The following is a 24,562-nucleotide window of genomic DNA, read 5'->3' on the forward strand; positions in this document are numbered from 1 at the left end:
GAATGTTGTATTTTAAACCCAGCTTTGTATTAAAGATATAATAAGGTAAAGTTTAAATCTATTCTTTGTATAGCATTTAATTGAGAGAGAGAGAGAGAGAGAGAGAGAGAGAGAGAGAGAGAGAGAGAGAGAGAGAGAGAGAGAGAGAGAGAGAGAGAGAGAGATTGTGTGTGTGACAAGGATTTTGGATGTCTCAAAGACTTTTTAGTCCATCCACGGAGACTCCATATGCTCTTTTGGTAGAGCGATTTAGTTTAAGCATTTAAAGAGTTTTTATTATCTTTAACATATTCTTGAACTCATTTACCGTGTTACTGTTTACTATATCCACTGGAAGGCTATTCCAGGTATTTGCTATTTTATATGTAAAGAAATTGCCACATTGAGTGGTCTTGCAACTTTTCAATTCCAATTTGTATCTGTTACCTCTGGACTGATTTGTGCTAAGCATGAATAGAGTGTTGTAATCTACATTTGTTATTCCTTTAAGAATTTTGAATGCTTCTATTAACTGTCCCCTTAGTTATCGAGTTTGTAGATTGTTATGATCCTTGTGGGGATCGAACCAGGTTCTTTTGAATTGATTAATTAAATTAGTATAAATCGACAATCACCAATATGAAAAAAGGAATATAGAAAGAAAACTCGCAAAAGAAAACAATTTTGTTTACAACTAGTCAAAGAGCAATGTTTCTTGATTGAGTACTTGGGAAGCACAGAATTGAACAAAGAAAATCATCTGATTAAACTACACTTCAGCAAATAGAGGAACAGTCAAGAAAGCAGACAAATAATACTTAAAAGAAACGATGATACTCTTCACAGCAGATCTTGTCGGTTCAGGAACGTAGATATTTCAGGTCTGGGCGTTTCGTGGTTGGTAATAACGACAGGGGTCAACTCGTTCTGACATCTCGGACAAGTTGTCGTAAGGCTGGTCATATCTGCATTTTGGTCCTTATGTTCTCTCTCTTTCTCTGTGCTTGTTCTCTCTCGTTCTCTCTCTCGTCCTCTTTGAAGTTTATATACCCCTGTATGGGAGGGGCTAACTATGGACAATTCCATATAAGGAAATTTTCTCCTTTCTTCATCCTCATTGGTTTTCCTTAAAACCACGCCTTTTTGATCGCATCTTCCCCAACGCTCTGCTGGTGTAATCATGATCCATAGAGCGCTATAATTGAAGCGAGACGTGTTTACCTTCCGTTAATGAAGGCTCATCGTAAGAATTTATATACGACCCACAAGTCTTCCAAAGACCACAGGTCTTCGAAATCATCAGCTTCGAAGGCTAAATCTTCCTCCACCAGAGTCTCTCAAGACCCAATTGCTGTGCCTTCAACCTCTCACGGATTACTTTCCGTTCCGGCACCTGTTTCCCCCCCCCGGCGGAATCATCTGACCCGGTGGATTTTTCCGAGAAGATGTTTGCTCGTTTTGAGTCGATACTATCGTCTCATACGCGACAATCACAAGAGAGAATAGCTTCTATGGAGAGCCTAGTTCAGGGACTCATGCGCTCGGGGCTGCCACCGCCACAACAGCAATACCCCGTCCCCGACGCCTCCAAGCTTCCTCCTTTCAATAAGAATAACCCTTGGAGATTGGCATTGCATGCCCCCTTCTCGGAGGGTATGTTGTCAATCGTAGATTTCGGTACCCGGCCTCTTGCGGATTATGAATTCTACCCGCCGGGTCTTGAATTCCCCTTCCCGGGCTACGCTCGCCTCACGGAAGAGGCTCTGATTCGATTGGATAAGGTCCCAAAGGAAACTGTTAATTTTCCTAAAGAACAGGCACAGTCTGTCTTGGTCCGCGTGTTCAATGAGTGGGATTGCTTGAACACAATGATTACGGCCTACAAAAGTTCATATAATATGTTTGTGGCCGATGACCAGACACCTACCCCATGTGCGACCAAGATCATAGAGACGGTCTTTCAGGCTATCAAAGAAGAGAAGCCTTTACCTCACCTCAGGGAGACCGGCTTACCCTCCCTTCTCTTTCCGGGAGACGGTGAATGTTGGCGGAACGCCCCAGCTACCTTCTCGGTAGGTAAGTTGAGCCCGGACTGTGCCTCGACGCAGTTCAGCGAACGGCTTCCCAAACTCCCGGAGTCTCTCATTAAATTGGAATATGAGTCGAGGTGTAGATTCAGCAGATCCCTTAATTCAGTTGCCCTTTCTGAATTGACTGTTGCCACTTACACCAAGGAGGACCTCCTTAAGGCCCTCACTAAGTCGCTTTTTCAAAACTTTATGGCTGATGCCTATGATTTTGCAAATGCCAGGACCCATTGTCGACGACACGTTCTATCCGAAGCCACGATTAGGGACGAACCTAATAGGCTCATCAAAGCTCCAGTCTGGGGCCCGGATCTTTTCCCAGGGAACTTAGTTAACTCGGTTCTTAATGAGGCAGCTAGAACCAACCAAAACCTCAAGGTTAGGTGGGGCCTGGTTTCAAAGAGGAGATATGAGCCTCCTAGTACCCCAATTCGAGGTAAGAAGAGATTGAGGCCCTTCCAATCTTCCCAGGCAACCTCTGCAAGTAGTTCAACCGGTCTCAGTCCACGGAAGAACTACGTTCCTTCACAAAAGATCTGCTACTAATGAATGCAACCCAAAGTTTACGTCGCTCAAGATTTCACGGACGCTTGTTCAGCGTGCCAAAGAAAGACTCTGACAAACGAAGAGTAATCCGGGGCTTGTCTCGTTTAAGTTCCTTCACTCGTTGCGACAAATCCCATATGCTTACCGTCTCGCAGGTGTGACCTTACTTCCCCGTGGGGCCGTCAACACCTCCATCAATCTTCCAGATGCCTACTATCACGTTCCAATAGCAAGGCATTTTCGTCTTTTTCTGGGCTTCAAGCTAGGCAAACAAGCCTATGCATTCAAAGTGATGCAATTGGGGCTCAACATACCACCCAGAATCTTCACCAAACTAGCAGAGACAGTAATTCAAGAGCTTCGGACTCAGGGGATACAGGTAGTAGCCTATCTAGACGATTAGCTAATCTGGTCAGATAATGCCCAGATTTACCGCGTAGCAACGAACAAAGTCCTCACCTTCCTTCGGCAACTGGGATTCCAAGTCAACCTCGAGAAATCCCGCCGGGTCCCACAGACCAAGTTTCAATGGCTGGGACTACAAGGGGATCTGTTCTCCCGTACGCTGGGCCTCTCCAAAGCCAAAAGGAAGGTGATAGCGAGGAATACAAAACAATTTCTCAAGGGAAAGTTGACCTTCCGAAGGAGCCGAGAGTGGATACTAGGTTCCTTACAGTTCGCCTCCGTGACAGACGTCGTCCTGAGGTCCAAACTCAAGGACATAAACAGAGTGTGGCGCTCCAGAGCACCCACAATACGCCGAGACAGACGTGCTCGCCTTTCCCCAACCCTGAGAAAAAGTCTGCAGACTTGGACGAAGATCAAGAATCTTTCCAAGTCGGTTCCTTTACAACACAAGAAAGTCCAAGGATTATGGTCACCGGTCTTCCAACAAATGCACGTCAACGTCCTAGAGGCCATGGCAGTCTTCCTCACTTTTAAAACGTCTCAATCCAGCCAGGAATCTCCATATCAGACTGGTTCTCGACAGTGCAGTCATAGTACACTGCCTCAACAGAGAAGACTCCAGATCATCCCGAATAAACCACATCGTGATGAAGTTTTTCTCCATGGCGGCAATGCACAAGTGGCACCTGTCAGCAGTCCATCTAGCAGGAGTCCGGAATGTGGTAGAGGACTTACTCTCCCGGACGACTTCGCTAGAGTCGGAATGGTCACTAGACAATCGATCTTTCCAGTGGATGATATCTCAAGTCCCTGGTCTCCAGGTGGATCTGTTTGCGACGGAATCCAATCGCAAAATAGATTGTTACGTAGCCCCCAACCTGGACCCTCCAGATTATGCCACGGACTCTATGATTCTAGATTGGAATACCTGGAAGACGATTTATCTGTTTCCTCCGGTGAACCTCCTGCTGAAAGTTCTGCACTAACTCAGATCCTTCAAAGGTCAAGTGGCTCTCGTAGCCCCCAACTGGCCCAGGAGCAATTGGTTCCCCTTGTTGCTAGAACCAGGTCTCCGCCCTCGGCGGATTCCCAGTCCGGTGTTAACAAAGACAGTGCAAACTCGCAATGTATTCGCTTCCTCAAGGATTCTGAATGCCCTAACTTTATGGTCTTCATGAAGTTCGCAGCCCAACGGGGTGCAAACATCGATCCTTTGAATACTATTTTCCTGGAATCTGACCAAAGGGAATCTACTCTCCGTCAATATGACTCGGCTGTCAAGAAATTAGCTAAGTTCTTGAAAGATTTCCAAGTTGAGAAAATGACGATGAACCTAACTGTGACATTCTTCAGAACTCTCTTTGAATCTGGCCTGGCAGCCAATATCATTACTACAATCAAGTCAGCCTTAAAAAAGATCTTCCATATTGGTTTTGACATTGATCTAACGGATTCATATTTCTCATCCATTCCGAGAGCTTGTGCCAGACTAAAACCTTCAACTCGCCCTAGCGCTGTTTCCTGGTTTTTGAACGATGTTCTTAAGCTAGCCTCTGACACCTCAAATGAATCCTGTAACTATATGGCATTGTTAAGAAAGTCACTTTTTCTTTTGAGCCTCGCCTCAGGCTCTAGAATCTCAGAATTGTCAGCCTTATCTAGAGACCCTGGTCATATAGAGTTTCTCTCTTCGGGTGAGGTTCTTCTCTCTCTTAACTAAGTTTTCCTGGCTAAAAATGAAGAACCCCAAAACAGGTGGTCTCTCTGGAAGATTGTTCCACTTCCTCGGGATCCATCCCTGTGTCCAGTTACCACCCTGAAAGCCTACTTAGGTAGAACTTCCACTACAACCACAGGGCCCTTATTTATTAGAGAACACGGAGGAACTATTACCCTTAAGGGAATTAGACAACAAATTCTTTATTTTATTAAACAAGCTAATCCTGCATCATTCCCACATGTCCGTGATATTAGAGCTGTGGCTACCTCAATTAATTTTTTCCACCATATGAAATTTGATGAGCTCTCAAAATATACGGGTTGGAAGTCCCCTAAAGTTTTCAAGCGCCACTACCTAAAACCTTTAGAAGCTCTTAGATTTGCCACAGTAGCTGCAGGGAATATAGTTCCTCCTGAAGGTACTGAGTCCTAATCACAACGTCTTGCTCTGTCCTCTTTCCCTCCTGCCTGGCTTACCTGTTGTTCCTACCTGTTTTGTTACTATACACCCTTATGGTGTATTATTTTATTATTCAATTGTTCAATTTCACGAATTGTTTTCATTACACTTGTTCTTAATCCCCGAGCTGATTTTATTTTGCATTTTTGATTACCAAGCTGGATTCCCACTATTCATATCTGTTGAATTCTAGGGTTTCATTTTTGATTGTTTACCATGTCTATTTATCACTGTCATATACATGTTGATCTATTTTTACGGGTTTCCACATCCCTCTTTTTTGATATTAAACTCATCAGCTCTGTTATTTTGTGTTATTCCCTCTTCAGGTAGTTAGCCATATTGGATCCCCATTCTCTGGTACGATTTCACTGGGCGGCACGGGTCGGAGCCCAGAAAAGGGATTTTGACGAAGGAAAAATCTATTTCTGGGCGAGAGACCCGGCACGGGTCTCTCGCCCGTCCCTCCCTACTTGGGCTCCAATCTGGGGTGCTATAAGGAGTGACGTCACTGGCGTGGGATTGCTAGTAGTAGTAGGATGTTGAACGGCACCTCGCTGTTCGGGGATGTTGACAGGAGATATCTAAATGGTGCGAGGCCTCTGGTTGTGATTTATTCAACGCCCCAGTAGTATATCGACACCTTATTAAGGTGAGCGAGCTGGGTTCAACCTAGCATTCCTATACAAATTTTTCTCTGGTAAATTCATTGCAGTTTTTACCTTAGAAATGATGTTAAAGGAGCATTTCACTGGGCGGCACGGGTCTCTCGCCCAGAAATAGATTTTTCCTTCGTCAAAATCCCTTTTTTATCTATGATAGGAAATGGACCTTCGAACTTATAAGATAATGAGGGACCTTCTTTCTGGACTAATGCTAGAACTTTATCACCCACATGAAAAATTCTGTCTTTAGCCTTAAGATCGTACTTCCTTTTAGTTTCCCCTTGATAGTTACTCTCATTTTCTTTTGCCAATTGCCAGGCTTTCCTTAAATCCTCTTTGTGATCTTCGATATTCTGTATGTAATCCTTTCTATCTTCTTCTCGCATTAACTTACACTTTAAAATTTCTAAAGGTCCTTTGGTGGTGTGACCGAACCACAAATCAAAAGGACTAAATCCCGTGGTGTCATTAGGAGCTAATCGTAAAGCCAACAAGACAAAAGGTAACTTTTCTTCCCAATCATGTTGGAAATTATTACGAAACTTCCTTAAGCAACTTTTCACCATTTGATGAAAACATTCAACAATTCCTTGTGATTCAGGGTGGTAAGGGGTGGAAGTTACAAGATTATTCCCTAACTCTTTCATTTTATCTCTGAAATACTTTGATACAAAATTGCTACCATTATCACTCTGTATAACGCAAGGAAGTCCAAATTTAGAGAAATAGTTTAGCAAGCGTTTAACTGCAGTTTTTGCATTGCAACTTCTTACTGGGTTTGCTTCTGGATATCGTGTTAGTTTATCAATGATTGTTAATAGATAGATATTCCCTCCCTTACTTCTGGGCAAAGGGCCTACTATATCAATTACGACATTCTCAAAAGGTTCTCCTACCGATGGAATATTACATAACGGAGCCCTGGGAATTACTTGATTAGGTTTGCCAGCCATTTGACATTCGTGACAGCTTAAAACATATCTCTTCACATCACTTTTCATTTTAGGCCAAAAGTACATTTTACTTATACTCTTGAATCTTTTATTTACTCCTAAATGTCCTTGTTCATCATGTCCTAATTTCAAAATTGATTCACAAAGTTTCCTAGGAGTTACTAATTGCTCTATGACCACCTCTTTGCTACCTGTCTTAGGACGAACATAGCGACACAGAAGTTTGTCTTTTAGACTAAATGATTCCTTATAAACATTTTCAGGTTCATCATCCAATTCACATTCAAAAATTCGAGTTAGTGTTTCATCTTCCCGCTGCATCTTAACTAGTTCATTCTTATTCAATATGCTAGTTTTTGAAACACTACAGCTGCTATTACTTGAGCCTATTACATTGTCTATCTGTACATCACTTCTTTCAACAGCTACATCATCATCTTCTCTCACATTATCAACATTGATAGAGTCGGTTTCCTCAGCTACACTCATGCTAAGCTCATCATCACCGCCTCTATTACCTATGTTCGAATCCTTGAAGAACCTATGACCGTAGTCAATATTTGTATCTAATCCTGACCTAGTTACTATCATTTCAGGCATTTGAACTTCACTTGAAATAGGATTCACACACTTGGAGGTAGTTAAAGCGTTGCCAACAATAATGTCAACGCTGTCTACGGGCAAAGTATCCACGACTGCTAGTTTTACATCTCCTGTCACTCACTGACTTTTCAATTTCATCTTTAACAAAGGACAAACTACACAAGTGTTCGTAAACCCACCTAGCATAACTTTTTCTTTCCTGCTGATTATTACATTCCTTGGAACACTCTCTCCTAACGAGTGATGCGGCCGCTCCTGTATCCCTAAGCAAAACTACTTCCCTTGAATCACCTCCTTTAAGAGAAGAAACTAAACCTTCAGACAAAAATTCACCATAATGTTTCCTAGTTTCTTTCAAGAGACTGTTTCTTCCTGAAGAAAGATTATTAACTAGGGACACAGGTTTCTTCAAATTCGTACTTTCTACTGTGCAATTCTTAGCTATATGCCCTTCCTTATTACAATTGTAACAAGTGACCTCTGAATTACTGACTGCCCATTGGCTCCTACAGTACCGAGAAATATGACCTTCCTTCCCACATGTGTAACAATAATAATAATCTCTGTTCCTAATATTGTTATTGTTAGAACTACCTTTACTATGTTGTGCCTTACTTGACAAAAGATCATTTTTCTTTTTACTGCCACTTAAACCATGTGTGAGACTGTACTCATCTGCTAATCTCGTAGCATCGGCAAAAGATGTTTCACGCCTATCTTCTATATATAATTTGATGTCTGGGGATATGTTATCTTTGAAACTTTCAAACAAAACCAAGTTCTTGAGATCTTCAAAATTATCGATTTCAGCAGAAGTCAACCAATCACAAAACGATCTTTGTAATGTCTTTCCGTACTCTATATAAGTACTAGTATCATCTCTTTTCAAACTTCTAAACTTCTTACGGTACGCCTCTGGTACCAATCTGTATGCACTAAGTACAGTTTCTTTCACAGTATCATAATCTTCACTTTCATCCTCAGACAAACAACTATACACAGAATGTGCTTTACCACTCAAAACTGATTGTAAATACAAAGTCCACTGTTTTCATGGAGAACCTACCCTGTTCATTAACTTTTCTAAAGACATAAAATATTTCGTAACATCTTCCTCATCAAATTTCGGTCTAAGTTTGAGCACTGCGCTCATATCTAAACTATCAGTGTCACTATTTAAAGATGAATTACTCCCTGATCTGCTACCTGACCGTTTGTTATGAAGAGTTTGTCTTAAACGAGCCATTTCTAACTCATGCTTACGCTGTCTTTCATTTCCTTCTCGCTTTCTTTCATTTTCTTCTCTTTCAGCTGCTCTTTCGTCTTTCTCAAACACTTCCTGTTCTCTCTTGATAACATACTCACGGAGAACATCGCCATCTAGACCAAGAAGTTTACCTGAATCTATCAAATGTCTCGTAATCTCACTCATTCTGCTTCTTTCTATATTCTCCCTGTTTTCAATTGGTTATGTAGTCGAAAATCCTGGCAAGGTCGCCAACTGTTACGATCCTCGTGGGGATCGAACCAGGTTCTTTTGAATTGATTAATTAAATTAGGATAAATCGACAATCACCAATATGAAAAAAGGAATATAGAAAGAAAACTCGCAAAAGAAAACAATTTTGTTTACAACTAGTCAAAGAGCAATGTTTCTTGATTGAGTACTTGGGAAGCACAGAATTGAACAAAGAAAATCATCTGATTAAACTACACTTCAGCAAATAGGGGAACAGTCAAGAAAGCAGACAAATAATACTTAAAAGAAACGATGATACTCTTCACAGCAGATCTTGTTGGTTCAGGAACGTAGATATTTCAGGTCTGGGCGTTTCGTGGTTGGTAATAACGACAGGGGTCAACTCGTTCTGACATCTCGGACAAGTTGTCATAAGGCGGGTCACATCTGCATTCTGGTCCTTATGTCTCTCTCTTTCTCTGTGCTTGTTTTCTCTCGTTCTCTCTCTCGTCCTCTTTGAAGTTTATATACCCCTGTATGGGAGGGGCTAACTATGGGCAATTCCATATAAGGAAATTTTCTCATTTCTTCATCATCATTGGTTTTCCTCTTTGATCGCATCTTCCCGAAACGCTCTGCTGGTGTAATCATGATCCATAGGGCGCTATAATTGAAGCGAGACGTGTTTACCTTCCGTTAATGGATATTCTTCGGCAACAACAGGCTCTTTTTGTCCTATGGGTCCATCCATAACGCTGGCTCCTCGAATTGCTACAACAGACGATCGTTATGCCCAAGGTCTGCTGATCTAGGCACATCTAATAAATATCTTGACCTCAATCAACGGCGGTGACAATTTCCAATAAACACTAGCGGGATCTCGTCTCTCTGCTTCTTAAGATTAGGAAATTTACATGTTTTAGCATTCTTTTCTATATTATTCTTTCCACCCATGACATAGATCAAATAAGTTCAAACGTTCCATCCTCCGTGTATATCCAAATTGCATCAGTGTTGGAACCAGTTTCGTGATCCTAGCTTGTATTGCCTCCAGTCTATCTACAGTACAGTATATCCTTCTGAATACTTTGAGCCCAGAATTGGATTCTGTATTCTAGATGGGGTCTTTTTGGGCTCAGCCCATGTCATGCTGATGGAAGGGTTCCTATAGGCAGCCTTCTAAGGGATATTTGCTACAGTGATACTCCCAGAGAATTAAACCAAAGGTCTCCAGGATTCCAACTCCTGGCACGAGTATCCAATAAAAGATATCGTATAATATCAGGGGACGTATTCTAGATACGACACATGGCAATCACCACCCCGAATAGATTTAACGCTTCGATGTAAGGGGGAAGAGTGGCAAAGAAAGGGGTGCCGTTCTAGGTACCCGGTGGATCTCCTTCCCTACTACTACCGCGACGCCATTCCTATTCTTGTAGCCTGCCAAGAGTGTTGTGGTTTCCCTTAGCCCGTGTTTTTTCAATTTTTGGGGGGAATTTTCAACATGCAATCTCCAGCATCCTCGTCATCTGGAAAGTTGAGTATTAATTCTTTCCTGACTGTAATTTTAGTTTCCCTTTTCACAGTTAAATTTCAATAATTTAAGTGTGTTTGGGTGAGCTTTGCCGAGACCGGAGGCAGCCATTTTATGACTGCTGTCGCCCATTACATTCTAGCATATTATTTAGATAGTAGGGCGACACTTCCCGGTTTTAAGCTATTATATTAGCTAGTTAGGCAAGTTATATAAGATGTGATATTGCATACATGAAAATTATCCTTTTTCTACTATGTGACTTTACTTATCGTATGCGGGCGGGAACCCCGGTGGTACCGATTACCTTTGCCGGGGCTCTTACCAGAGCAAGGCTACTCTTGCTCATATATACATTAAAGTAATTCCCCCTGTTTAGCCTCACCCTTATCGTTTCTTCTCGGTTCGAATGAGATGTTACATTCTCTAGAATCTATAGACAAGCTACGATAATTATTCTCTCTCTGAGAGAAGAGGCTAAACCCTTTCTTCCTCCCCGAGTGACACCGCCGTCATAGGTGGCAGCCACTATATCTCTTCATTGCCGTCAAGTAGAACGATGTTCTTCCTGCCTCCGGCTTTGATTCAGATAGTGACATACTCAGGGTGCCCTTGTCTTGCCGACGACAGCGTCGTCAGCACAGGAAGCAATGCTTCCCCAGCTCATTGTTTTGAGGAAGGCGACATACCTGCCGCCACCTCTGATATCAGTGAATTAACCATAAGACCCTCAACCCCCCCCCCCGCCCCGTCCTTTCGTGAGGGCGTTCCGTCACAAGATTCTTTTACCGGTATTCTGACAATCACCCCGGCTTGCTAGGATGATTGCGTTACTGGCAGGTGTCCTGCCGGCAGCAGTTAGTTCCGTCGTCTCACTACCACCTTTCCCCTGACTTCCCTTCCGTCATAGGAAGTTGGTAAGATTGGGGGAGGACTGAGACGGCTTCTGACGGCTTCCGGCGGAAAACCTAACATACTTTGGAAAGTCCTAAGCTCTCTCTTGAGCTGCCATCCACATTCCTTGCAGCCGACTTCATTGCCGGTGACAGGCTATTTGTAGATGGGTGGGAGCCAGAATCTGATAGATTCTTTCCCCTTGCATTGGAACTTTCATTCTGGTAAGGAAACAGTAGGCGGACCTATGGTCCCCCTACACTTCCCGCTGTTATGGCCATTCATAATAGTAGGAAATTCACCTTCCTTAATCTTTCTCTCTTTCTTTCGGTTAGCACCGTTAGGTACTAACCCAATACCGGCAGAGACTGCCGGCAAACTACTGTATGTAACTATACAGCAGTACATATGTTTTCTAACATACTCTGAGTTTCCTATCGCAGACGATTGTTGAGACCATGATATTCCTACCAAAGCAAAGCTACTCTTGCTCGTATATACGTTAGTAAAGTAATTCCCCCTGTTTAGCCTCACCCTTATCGTTTCTTCTCGGTTCGAATGAGATGTTACATTCTCTAGAATCTATAGACAAGCTACGATAATTATTCTCTCTCTGAGAGAAGAGGTTAAAGCCTTCCTTCCTCCCCGAGTGATGCCGCCGTCATAAGTGGCAGCTACTGTCTCTCTTCATTGCCGTCGAGTAGAACGATGTTCTTCCTGCCTCCGGCTTTGATTCACATAGTGACATACTCAGGGTGCCCTTGTCTTGCCGACGACAGCGTAGTCAGCACAGGAAGCCATGCTCCCCCAGCTCATTGTTTTGGGGAAGGCGACATACCTGCCGCCACCTCTTATGACAGTGAACTAACTGTAAGATCCTCAAACACCCCCCCCCCCCCACCCCCCCCGGTCCTTTCGTGACGGCATGCCGTCACAAGATTCTTTCACCGGTATTCTGACAATCACTCCGGCTTGCTAGAATGGTTGCGTTACTGGCAGGTGTCCTGCCGGCGGCAGTTAGTTCTGTCGTCTCACTACCACCTTTCCCCTGACTTCCCTTCCTTCATAGGAAGTTGATAAGATTGGGGGAGGACTGAGACGGCTTCTGACGGCTTCCGGCGGAAAACCTAACATACTTTGGAAAGTCCTCAGCTCTCTCTTGAGCTGCCATCCACATTCCTTGCCGCCGATTTCATTGCCGGCGACAGGCTATTTGTAGATGGGTGGGAGCCAGAATCTGATATTCTTTCCCTTTCCATTGGCACTTTCATTCTGGCAAGGAAACAGTATGCGGACTTATAGTCCCCCTACACTTCCCGCTGTTATGACCATTCATAATAGTAGGAAATTCTCTTTCCTTAATCTTTCTCTCTTTCTTTAATCTTTCTCTCTTTCTTTCGGTTTTCACCGTCAGGTACTAACCCAATACCAGCAGAGACTGCCGGCAAACTACTGTATATAACTATACAGTAGTAAATATGTTTTCTAACATACTCTGTGTTTCCTATCACAGACGATTGTTGAGACCATGATATTCTGTTGAGGTTGAGTACTCCCTCAACACCCAGATGATTTTCCTTGATCATCAGGGACTTACAATACCCAAACGGTATTAATACAGTACTACAGGTGGATAAGGTTAGTATAAGCTACTTACTAACTCTAACTAGTTTCTAGAGTTTCTCTACCTTGTATCCTCCATATCCGGGAAACTGAATATTAATACTGACGGAGGTCTCAGCAATAGCGTGGGAGAGGAAATACAGATATGTGTATTTTCTATTTCCTTTCAAGCTTACTATCTTAAGCTACCATATACAATAGAGATTACTATTGTTATCATAAACTGTATGCTTTTATATCACTGATATTAAAAACAAAATACTCAAATAAGTATTTTCCTTTACAGGATGACCCTATGGAGAAGTGCGGAGCGATGTTCTGCAACCACAAGGGGAAAGACTTCTATGGCCACATGAAGTGCAGGACTCATGCCCCCTGCTGCATAGCCACAGGAGTCCTGAAATATTGGGACCCGAAGGGTTGCACCATCTGCTCAACCCTGCTGGCCAATGGCTTTGGCGAAGCCCCCCTAGTTACTCTGGAATCTAGGATACAGCGAGGGACACCCTTTGCAAATGGGTAAGGGTGTTCCAAAAGAACTCCCCAGGACCATACCTACCCAATGACTCCCTGAGGTGCCTACTGTTCCCCAAGGCTCTGCCGAGTACGGTGGTGTCCCATGAACATCTCCGGTCCCCCTTCATTCAGCTGAAGATTGACTCTGACATCAACAAGGCCCTAGAGGGCATGGACACCCACCAAGAGAGGATGTCAGAAGTGTCCACCGACACTGAACAGGACCTACTACAAGGTGGCCCTGAAGAGGACGTGGACCCTCCCCAAGTGGAGGAAGAAGAATCCCTATCAACGGCAACAGACGACCCTCAGTTTGCCGTGACTGCATACCAACTTCTGCCGTCAATGTCCTCTGCCACAACTCCCCAACCTGTTGCTCAGGCTAATGCGAGCGAAAAGATTCTTACATCTCCAAAACGCATGATGGAGTCATTCCAACAGGAACAAAAAACGATGCAGGAATCGTTTAGGAAGCAGCAAAGGATGATGCAGGAGAAGATCGACCGTCTCAGAACCAGGGGCACTTCTAAGAAGCCTCTTAGAGTGTCCGATCTTCTCTCATTACTCCGAATCTAATCCATGGAGGTACACGGAGCATGTGCCGATGATGGATGGGAAACTGTTCGTTTCCGAGAAATTGGGGGCCTGACAGATCGAAGACCTTGAGTTCTGGCCTAAATTCTCCTCTTATCCAGAGTGCTATGTGAGACTGTGGGACGAAAATGCGGCCTGAGAAGAAACAGTTCTCAAAGAGGTCATCGTGTTTGAACACGATAAGGCGCAAGCCATCCTCCTGAAGACCCTGAAGGGAGCCGGATATACTAACTCCAAAGTCTCGGTACTGAGCAAGAAGCACCCCAAGGCTGTTGACGAGGGAAAACCCTGCCCGACTCTAGAGGAATGTAAGCCATTCTCTCTAGCACTGCCTACCTGCAAAGAGAAGTGGAAGGATGTCCACCTAACCTTCCCCGTCTCCAGATTTGACACGGAGATCGCAGGACAACAGTTCAATGAGAACCTTCCAAAGTTGCCAGACCATCTTCTGAAGAAGGAACAGGAGTCGAAGGAGAGACTTGCGGCTTCTCTCTCTCATCAGAACTGCTTGGAACTAAGCGCAGGCCAACATAATGCCCCAGAAATCTTCGTCTTTCTGCCAAGTCTCACATGGGTACCCTTGTGAAAGACCTGTACGCTTTCCTCAGAGCGAGGAGAGCTTGCAGGGAGTTCGTCCTGCTGCAGCAACCATCAGGCACGAACCAAGGAAGCTGATTACCTCGAGCATCTGGGGTAAAGACCTCTTCCCACAGGAACTGGTCCAAGAGGTCATCGCGAGGGCAACAACGGAGAACAGGAACCTTCTCCAAAAGTGGGGTATGTCCTCAAAAAGAAAATCTTCTTCGGAAGGAGGTCCCCAGCCCAAGAACAAAAGGGCAAGGAGACCACAAAGACCGGCACAAATCCCCCCCATGACCATGACCACAATGCCTCAGACCACCTTCCAGATGGTCCATCAACAACTGGTAGCCAAGTCACCAGTTTTAAACCCTACCTTTGAGAGGCAGTCGACTTCCTTTCTCCCCAGTCAGAAAGGAAAAGGTCCTAAGAGAAGTTCTCCAGGAGGTAACTTTTCTCGGGGCCGAGGAGGATGTGGTCGTGGAGGCAAATCTGCAGGACCCCCCAAGCAATGAGGGGTTCCAGGTAGGGGGGCAGACTCCATCACTTTCGGGATTGCTGGACCTTCGATTCCCGAGCCCACAGCCTAATCACGAATGGACTCGGGTGGAAATGAAGCAGAGTTCCACTCGTTTTCCAGAATTCTTCCAACATTCCACCCCCTTGTTGGAAGAATATATCTCAGAACTCTTGAACAAGAAGGTGATAAAGAAAGCAAAGTCCATCAAGTTCCAAGGAAGGCTGTTTTGTGTTCCCAAGGAAGACTCAGACAAACTCAGAGTTATTCTAGACTTGTCTTCACTCAAGTTCATCGAGAACAACAAGTTTCGGATGCTTACTTTGCAACACATAAGGACCCTTCTGTCAAAAGGGGCGTACACGGTCTCATTAGACCTAGCAGATGCTTACTGGCATCTTCCGATGAGTCGCCTTTTCTCCTCCTACCTAGGATTCAAACTACAAAAGAAGAAGTTTGTCTTCAGAGCAATGCCTTTCGGACTGAACACAGCCCCAATGATATTCACAAAGCTACTAGACACAATCGTCCTACAGCTACGCACCGAAGGTGTTGAAGTGGTATCATATTTAAACGACTGGTAGGTATGGGCAGCATCCAATATTACTTGTCTGTAGGCAGCCCAAAAGGTGATCCAGTTTTTGGAACACCTGGGCTTCAAGATCAACCGCAAGAAGTTTCGTCTCACTCAAGCTCAACAGTTACAGTGGCTAGGAATCCAATGGAACTTAAAGTCACACCACCTCTCCCTTCCATCCAAGAAGAGGAGAGAAATAGCGGGGTCTGTCAGGAGACTAATCCGTCATAAGAGGATTTCAAGATGCCAACAGGAAAGAGTATTGGTCTCTCTTCAGTTCGCAGCAGTGACAGACTCAGTGCTTAGGGCAAGTTTCAAAGATGCGTCAGGAGTTTGAAGGAAATACGCATCAAACGCTCGAAGAGATCAACTAAGGTTGACCCCGGCCTTGTTGCGCATGCAATTAAAGCCGTGGTCAATAGCCAAGAGTCTAGCATGGATAATTCCCTTGCAACCACCGCAACCATCATTGGTGATGGATACAGATGCCTCCTTGGAAGAATGGGTAGGTCATTCTCACGACAAGGAAGTGCAAGGGAATTGGTCGCGCCAGTTCAAAACATTTCATATCAACATTTTGGAAGCTATGGCAGTATTCCTGACATTAAAGAGACTATCCCCTTGCAGATCAATCCACATCAGATTGGTCTTGGACAACGAGGTGATAGTAAAGTGTCTAAATCGACAAGGCTCAAGATCACCCCACATCAACCATGTGATGTTAGCCATCTTCTACCAGGCAAGGAAGAAGGGATGCCACCTATCAGCAGTTCACTTACAAGGGATCCGTAATGTGACGGCGGACGCTCTATCCAGGTGAAAGCCCATAGAGACAGAATGGTCCCTAGACGCAGACTCATTCTCCTTCATCACGGAAAAAGTCCCAGAACTGCTGATCGACCTCTTCGCAACGAGCGACAACAAGAAACTATCTCGTTACGTAGCCCCTTACATGGACCCTCAAGCTGAAGCGATGAATTCCATGTCCCTAGACTGGAACAGGTGGAATTGCATTTACCTATTTCCACCAACCAATCGACAACCTAAGATCCTTTAGAGGGACATCAGCAGTAGTAGCCCCCAAGTGGCCCAAAAGCAATTGGTTTCCTCTAGTCCTAGAGTTGAAATTGAAGCTGTTTCCACTGCCAAATCCAGTGCTGTCTCAACTGGTCCAGAAGTCGATTGTCTATGCTTCATCCTCGAGAACCAGGAACCTACATCTCATGATTGTTTCGCCCTAGCAGCGAACAAAAAGTTCGGAATCTCAAAGAATAAAGTTGACTTCATCGAGGAGTACAAATCACGTTTGACTAAGAGGCAATACGAATCGTCATGGAAGAAATGGGTGACCTTTGTGAAAGCAAGGAAAGCGACAGAGATATCGATAGATTTCTGTCTTGCATTCTTCATACACCTCCACGAACAAGGCCTGGCCTCTACTACAATTACTTCTTGTAAATAGGCCCTGACTAGATCACTTCCGTATGCTTTTGAGGTGGACCTCTCAGGTGAAATCTTTATTAAGATCTCGAAAGCATGCACTAAACTCAAGCCTGCAGCCACTCCAAAGCCTATCACGTGGTCTTTGGACAAAGTCATGCACTCTGCTTCGAACCTGGACAATGAGGACTGTACTCTAAAGGATTTAACACAGAAAGTCATTTTACTGTTCGCAATAGCCTCAGGGGCTAGAGTTAGTGAAATAGTGGCCTTATCCAGAAATGAAGGCCATATTCAATTCCTGGACTCAGGAGAACTGAACCTGTTTCCCGATCCTGCCTTTCTTGCCAAGAATGAGTTACCCACCAAGAGGTGGGATCCTTGGAGAATCTGCACATTGAAGGAAGATGCCTCTCTGTGCCCAGTAGAGTGTCTTAAGGTCTATCTTTGAAGAAGTTTAAACTTCAAAGGAGAACGGCTCTTCAGAGGCGAAATTTCAGGATCAAATCTATCTTTAAGACAACTGAGAGCGAAGCTCACCTACTTTATTCACAGAGCGGATCCTTACAGTACACCCGTGGGTCACGATCCGAGGAAAGTTGCTTCTTCGTTGAACTTCTTTCAACATATGGACTTTGAAAGACTCCGCTGATACACTGGGTGGAAATCATCCAGGGTCTTCTACAAACATTACGCGAAGCAAGTACAAGAGATAAAACACTTTGTGGTGGCGGCGGGTAGTGTGATTAAACCCATCGTCTAGTGCTGCGATGAACAGTGGACTGTTTTAGGACCTTACAGTGCATCGGGTGCATAGGTACAGTATACCTTCTCACTAGTGCAGATCACAACTATGGTTGACATACTGTTCTGTGTAGGTGCATATCTGATCAATACACCAGTGCCGAGTGAACGTTTGCGTTAGGGTGTTTATGCATTTCCGAACATCTGACTATGTCAGATAGATTTGGTTTCACATCTCCATTGAGTGGTGTTATTCTGATAATGTATTTGTATATTTTTTCTACATGAGAAAATGTGTGGTTTGGTGTGTTGTAATGCTGGATCAGATTCATACTTTGTTGTAACTACATTTGATAATTTAGTTGGATAATAAAATACTTGACCGTATTTGCGTATTATTACTGCTCCCTCAGTTATAAGCTAATAAAGTTTGCTAGAGTTTCACTAAAACCCCTGTATGGGGCTTAGATCCTTGAAATCACAATAATATTTTCTAAAGGAATGAATTTACATTCTTAAGGTAAGTAAAAAGGTATGCTTCAATGTTTTCCTTTTGTTCCAATGGGAAATACAAATCTTCAATTTATTGTCGACATCGACATTTCCCTGCTGGGGGCAGGAGGCACTAAACCAGCACCAGGTTTTGTGGACGTGACAGATATCTGGAATCTCACATATAGGTCTAGTAGACCAGATAAGGAAATCTATTCAAGGTAGAAGGCACATACACAAACCCACAGCTAATAGTAATTTCAAGACAATTCTCAAGTATACTTCCATCAGCACGACATGGCCTGAGCCCAAAAAACGGATTTTGATCAAAGTGACAAATCTAGTTTTGGGTGAGAGTGCCATGTTGTCCTGATGGAACCCACCCTTTTGCTGATCCCTCCCAAAATTACTTTATTAGTGGCCATTTCCGCTTAACGGCAAGAATAGAAATGGCATCGCAGTAGTAGTAGGGAAGGAGATCCACCGGGTACCTAGAACAGCACCCCTTTCTTTGCCACTCTTCCCCCTTACATCGAAGTGTTAAATATATTCGTGGTGAAGATTGCCATGTGTAGTATCTAGAATACGTCCCCTGATATTATACGATATCCTTTGTTAGATACTCATGCCAGGAGTTGGAATCCTGGAGACCTTTGGTTTAATTCTCTGGGAGTAGCAAATATCTCTTAGAAGGCTACCTATAGGAACCCTTCCATCAAGACGACATGGCCCTCTCACCCAAAAATAGATTTTTCACTTTGATCAAAATCCATTTACTAGTGATGTGTACAGCTGTAGTACAGTGTCTGTATTTTTGTATTTGAATTGTCTCTTAATGTAGCCTTTTAGTTTCTGTGCTTTCTTTTCAGCTTTTATGCTCTGTCTTGTGAACTGCAAATCCCTGCTGTTAATAATACGGAGATCCACACTTTCTGTTTCATTACCCAGCAGTGATTAATCTGATTGTGGGTTACTATAACTTATGTTCATGACTACATTTCCCACAGTTGAAAGGCATTTGCCATTTTTTGGACCATTCTCCTAGCTTCATTAGATCCTCAAAACAATTCTTCTTCACTGTAACTGTTCAGTGGCCACTTTGCTCTTGGCAAGGGTAGAAGAGACTTTAGCTGTGGTAAGCAGCTCCTCTAGGAGAAAGACACTCCAAATTCAAACCATTGTTCTCTAGTCTTGGGTATTCGCCGATAAAATCCTTAGTTTTTTTCTTGAATCCGGGTCTCGGCAATGCTTATGACATTTAGTTCCTCACTAGCTATCATTGCCCGGAAGTTTTCCATTTTGTTTCTAACTGACTGAGTATTGAACTGTGGCACTCGTAGGAAATTTTCAATATTAAACTTACCCGATAATCATGTAGCTGTCAACTCCGTTGCCCGACAGAATTCTACGGGAGGGATACGCCAGCTATCACTATACTAGAAGGGGGTGTACTCACCAGCGCCACCTGTGGCCAGGTACTGCAGTACTTCTTGTTGACACCACCTCACTTTTTCCTCTGTCGTGCTTCCGGCAAGACATTCTGGGATACGCTTATGATTTTGGAGTTCTGTTCACGGCTTTTGGTGAAGTATTTCTCTAAGATTTCGGCTGTCGCTTTACTGGAAACTTTTCTAATTAGCTTAGATAGCTTTTATTTAGTTTTGATTTATGGTTAACGATCTTTTTGCTTGATTTGGAATCCCCCTTGACTAACTCTTTGATTCAAGATGTCTGACCTTTCACAAGCCCCACCCCATAGACGATGTAGGTCTTGTAATAGGCGTATTCCGAAGGCCTCGGTAGATCCTCACACCGCTTGTTCTGACTGTAGGGAAAGGCCCTGTCAGTTGGAAGATCGATGTGAGGAATGCGCCGGTCTTTCGGAACTTGAATTTGTTCGATTCCTGAAATATTCAACCAAGTTAGAGAGAGAGATAGTTAGGAGGAGTTCTTCTCGCTCTTCACTTTTTTCCTCACCTCATGACCCTCAACCTTTTCCTCCCCCTGTAGTGGCTACCCCCGAACCTACTATTTGTACTCAACCTGATATGTCTGTTGTTTTGCGTGCCATTCAGGCTTTAGGTGACAAAGTGGAATCGGTGGTTAGTGACCATAAGTCTCTTATGGCAGAAGTCAAAGAACTTAAGGTCAAAAGTGCAGTGGGAGGTGATAGTGCCAGTGCTGTGACAAGTGCTAGTGTCAGTGCGGTGCCAAGTGCTAGTGTCAGTGTCAGTGTGGTGCGTGAGGGTACTTCTGTGCGTGCCAGTCGTCCTCCCAGTCCGGGACCTCTTGCAAGCTCCCAAGCCCAGGGGAGAAGCAATGTCGAAGGGCAAAAGGGTTCGGCAGGCCTTGATCGGCGCACAGAAGTATCCTCGGTGGTTGCGGGCGTGTCTTACAGAGACCGTCACTCCCACCCGCAGACGATTGAGCCCGTCTTTTACTCGTCTGCTGAAGATATGTCAGGGAGAAAACGCTGGACTCAGGTCTCAAGACCTCTCAAACGCAAAGTCCAGACCTCAAGAGCTCTACAACCTGGTTGCAGTCACTGGATTAGCTCTGACTCTCCGCAGTCATCAGGTGACTGCACTCCTCCTAAGAGGGGTAAGGTGATGCCGCAACAGACCTCATCTTCTGTTAAGGCTTTGCCTCAGCAGACCTTAGCGTCTGTCGACCCCAAGTTGACTTTGCTGCAGTCCATGCAGTCACAGCTTGCGGTCTTAATGCGTGAGTGTCAGGCTGAGAAGGTTACACCTCCTCCTGCGATCGCTCCGCCTAACCGCAGTCCCGTTTGCCAGGCGTACGAAGTTGAGGCTCCTCAGGATTCCTTACCGCGTACTGAGTTGCCAGTTTCCAGCGGTGTGCAGCAACCTCAGCCTTCCTTAAGGCAACCTCAGCAATGGGAGCAGGAAGCTTATGCCTTACTTCCTCCGCTTCCGCTTGCGGTTCCACCAGCGAGGCAACAATCTCTTGAGGTACGACAACCTCTTCCATCCATGAGGCAGCCACCTCAGCACTCGCTGCAGCGACCTCAACCCTCCTCAAGGCGAGAACCTCAACACCTTAGCCTAGCACCTCAGGAACCTCAACTCGCGAGACAATAACTGCGTTCTGCGCAGCCGCTACCTCAACTCTCGCAGCTCACACCTCAGGAACCTCAACTCGTTCCTCAGGAACCTGCTACTGCGCATCCGCAACCCTTACAGCAAGCGCAACTCTTGAGACAAGACACTCATGCCAGGAGTCAGCCACCTCAATCCATGCGCTTACCTTCCTCTACTCTTCCTGACCAGCCTTTGCAGCCTGAACCTCAGGTTTTAACTCAGCAACAGAGACTTGAGGATGAATCCACAAGCGTTTATGCACCCGCTTGTTCTGATTCTGCTGTTCAGCATACCACTGTTACATTACCTCTCACTTCGCTACACTCTGGTGATGAGGTTTCTGAGGAGGAAGCTGCGCACCTGGATCCCTCATCAGACGTGGCTCTTTTCAGAGAGGTATACCCGGACCATTTTGTTTCTGCTACCCCACGCTCTCCTCCATCTGAGTTTTCGCTGGGCATGCAGCCTGTTAAGTCAACGTATACTAAGCTCGTCTTTGCTAGGTCCTCTAAGAGAGCTTTAAGAATTTTAGGGGAGTGGTTGCAGTCTAAACAGCAACTAGGGAAGACTTCCTTTATGTTCCCACCTACTAAGCTCACTTCTAAAGCGGGCGTATGGTATGCCACAGGAGAGGAACCAGGCTTGGGAGTCCCTGCCTCTGCCCAGGCTGACTTCTCAAGTTTGGTCGACTCTCCTCGTAGAACAGCAATGAGGCGCTCTAAGGTTTGCTGGACCTTCTCCGATTTAGACCACTTCCTAAAGGGTGTATTTCGTGCCTTTGAGATGTTCAATTTTCTAGACTGGTGCCTGGGGGCCCTTAGCAAGAAGACCTCCCCTGCGGACAAGGACTCGGCCATGCTTTTAATGTCCTGCATGGATAAAGCAATTAGGGATGGATCTGGCGAGCTTGCTTCAATGTTTGTGTCAGGAGTTCTTAAGAAAAGGGGAGCAACTTTGCACCTTTCTTTCTTCCAGCATCACACCTTGTCAAAGGTCTCAACTCCTTTTCGCTCCGCTTTCTAAGTTCTTGTTTCCCGAAGAACTTATCAAGGACTTGTCTGCGGCCCTGATTCAGAAAGACACTCATGATCTTGTGGCCTCTTCAGCTCGTAAGACTAAGGTTGCTCCCTCAGTTCCCAGGACTTACCGCACCCCAGTGGCTGATACGCCTGCTACGAGGTTTATTCCGCCCTTTCGTGGTAGAGCCCCCAGCCGAGGAAGCTCCCGTCCAGACTCTTCCAGGAGCAAGTCTAGGAAAGGTTCCAAGACTTCTAAAGGCAAACACTGACTCTCCTCCTCTCCAGACAGCAGTAGGAGCCAGACTCAAGATCTTCTGGCAAGCTTGGGAAAAGAGAGGTGCAGACGCCCAGTCTGTCAGGTGGCTGAGGGAGGGTTACAGGATACCATTCTGCCGCAAACCCCCTCTGACCACTTCTCCCATCAACCTCTCTCCCAACTACAAGGAAAAGGACAAGAGGCTAGCGTTGCACCAGGAGGTGTCGCTCCTGTTACAGAAGAAGGCAGTGGTTATAGTCCGGGACCATCAATCCCCGGGCTTCTACAACCGTCTCTTTCTGGTGGCCAAGAAGACAGGAGGTTGGAGACCGGTGCTGGACGTCAGCGCGCTCAATGCTTATGTCACCAAGCAGATGTTCACTATGGAGACGACGAAGTCGGTCCTAGCAGCGGTCAGGCAGGAGGACTGGATGGTCTCGTTGGATCTGAAAGACGCTTACTTTCACGTTCCTATTCATCCAGACTCCCAACCTTTCCTGAGATTCGTTTTTGGAAAGGTTGTGTACCAATTCCAAGCCCTGTGTTTTGGCCTAAGCACAGCTCCTATGGTGTTTACGCATCTGATGAGGAATATTGCAAAATTCCTCCACTTATCCGACATCAGAGCCTCCCTTTATTTAGACGACTGGCTGTTGAGAGCCTCCACGAGTCGTCGCTGTCTGGAGAGTCTCAACTGGACTTTGGACTTGATCAAGGAACTGGGTCTGTTAGTCAACTTAGAAAAGTCCCAGCTCATTCCCTCCCAATCCATTGTTTACCTGGGAATGGAGATTCGGAGTCAGGATTTTCGGGCTTTTCCATCGGCCCCAAGGATAAGCCAAGCCCTAGATTGCATCCTGAGCATGCTGAAGAGGAGCAGTTGCTCGGTGAGACAGTGGATGAGTCTCACAGGGACCCTGTCATCGTTAGCCCTGTTCGTCGAGTTAGGGAGACTCCACCTCCGCCCTCTTCAATTCCATCTAGCAGCTCATTGGGACAAGGATTTGACGCTCGAAGCAGTCTCTATCCCGGTCACCAAAGAGATGAAGACCACTCTCTTGTGGTGGAAGACCAACCTCCTTCTCAAGGAGGGCCTATCGTTAGCGATTCAGACCCCCAATCTTCATCTCTTCTCGGATGCATCAGACTCGGGCTGGGGCGCGACCTTGAACGGACTGGAATGCTCGGGAACGTGGAACAAGGAACAGGTAACGCTCCACATCAACTGCAAGGAGCTCCTGGCAGTTCATTTGGCCCTATTGAACTTCAAGTCCCCCCTGCTAGGCAAGGTGGTGGAGGTGAACTCCGACAACACCACAGCCTTGGCTTACATCTCCAAGCAGGGAGGGACCCATTCGAGGAACCTGTACGAGATCGCAAGGGACCTCCTCATTTGGTCAAGAAGTCTAAACCTCACCCTAGTAACGAGGTTCATTCAGGGCAACATGAACGTCTCAGCAGATCGCCTAAGCAGAAAAGATCAGGTCATCCCCACGGAATGGACCCTTCACAAGAGCGTGTGCAACAGAATTTGGACCTTGTGGGGTCAGCCTACAATAGATCTGTTTGCCACCTCCATGACCAAGAGGCTTCCTTTGTACTGTTCCCCAGTTCCAGACCCAGCAGCAGTTCATGTGGATGCTTTTCTGCTGAATTGGTCCCATCTCGACCTTTACGCATTCCCACCGTTCAAGATCATCAACAGAGTCATTCAAAAGTTCATCTCGCACGAAGGGACACGGCTGACGCTGGTTGCTCCCCTTTGGCCTGCAAGAGAATGGTTCACAGAGGTAC

The 24,562-nt window shown here is 45.2% G+C and overlaps 1 protein-coding gene across 1 annotated transcript in view; it reads left to right on the forward strand.

Moving 5' to 3' along the window:
• Nucleotides 1-24,562, forward strand: part of LOC137614307 (beta-catenin-like protein 1) — a 259,883-nt gene that overhangs the window by 95,920 nt on the left and 139,401 nt on the right. The window lies entirely within an intron of this gene.

This window comes from Palaemon carinicauda, chromosome 20, assembly GCF_036898095.1.
Source record: "Palaemon carinicauda isolate YSFRI2023 chromosome 20, ASM3689809v2, whole genome shotgun sequence".
Taxonomy (NCBI): domain Eukaryota; kingdom Metazoa; phylum Arthropoda; class Malacostraca; order Decapoda; family Palaemonidae; genus Palaemon; species Palaemon carinicauda.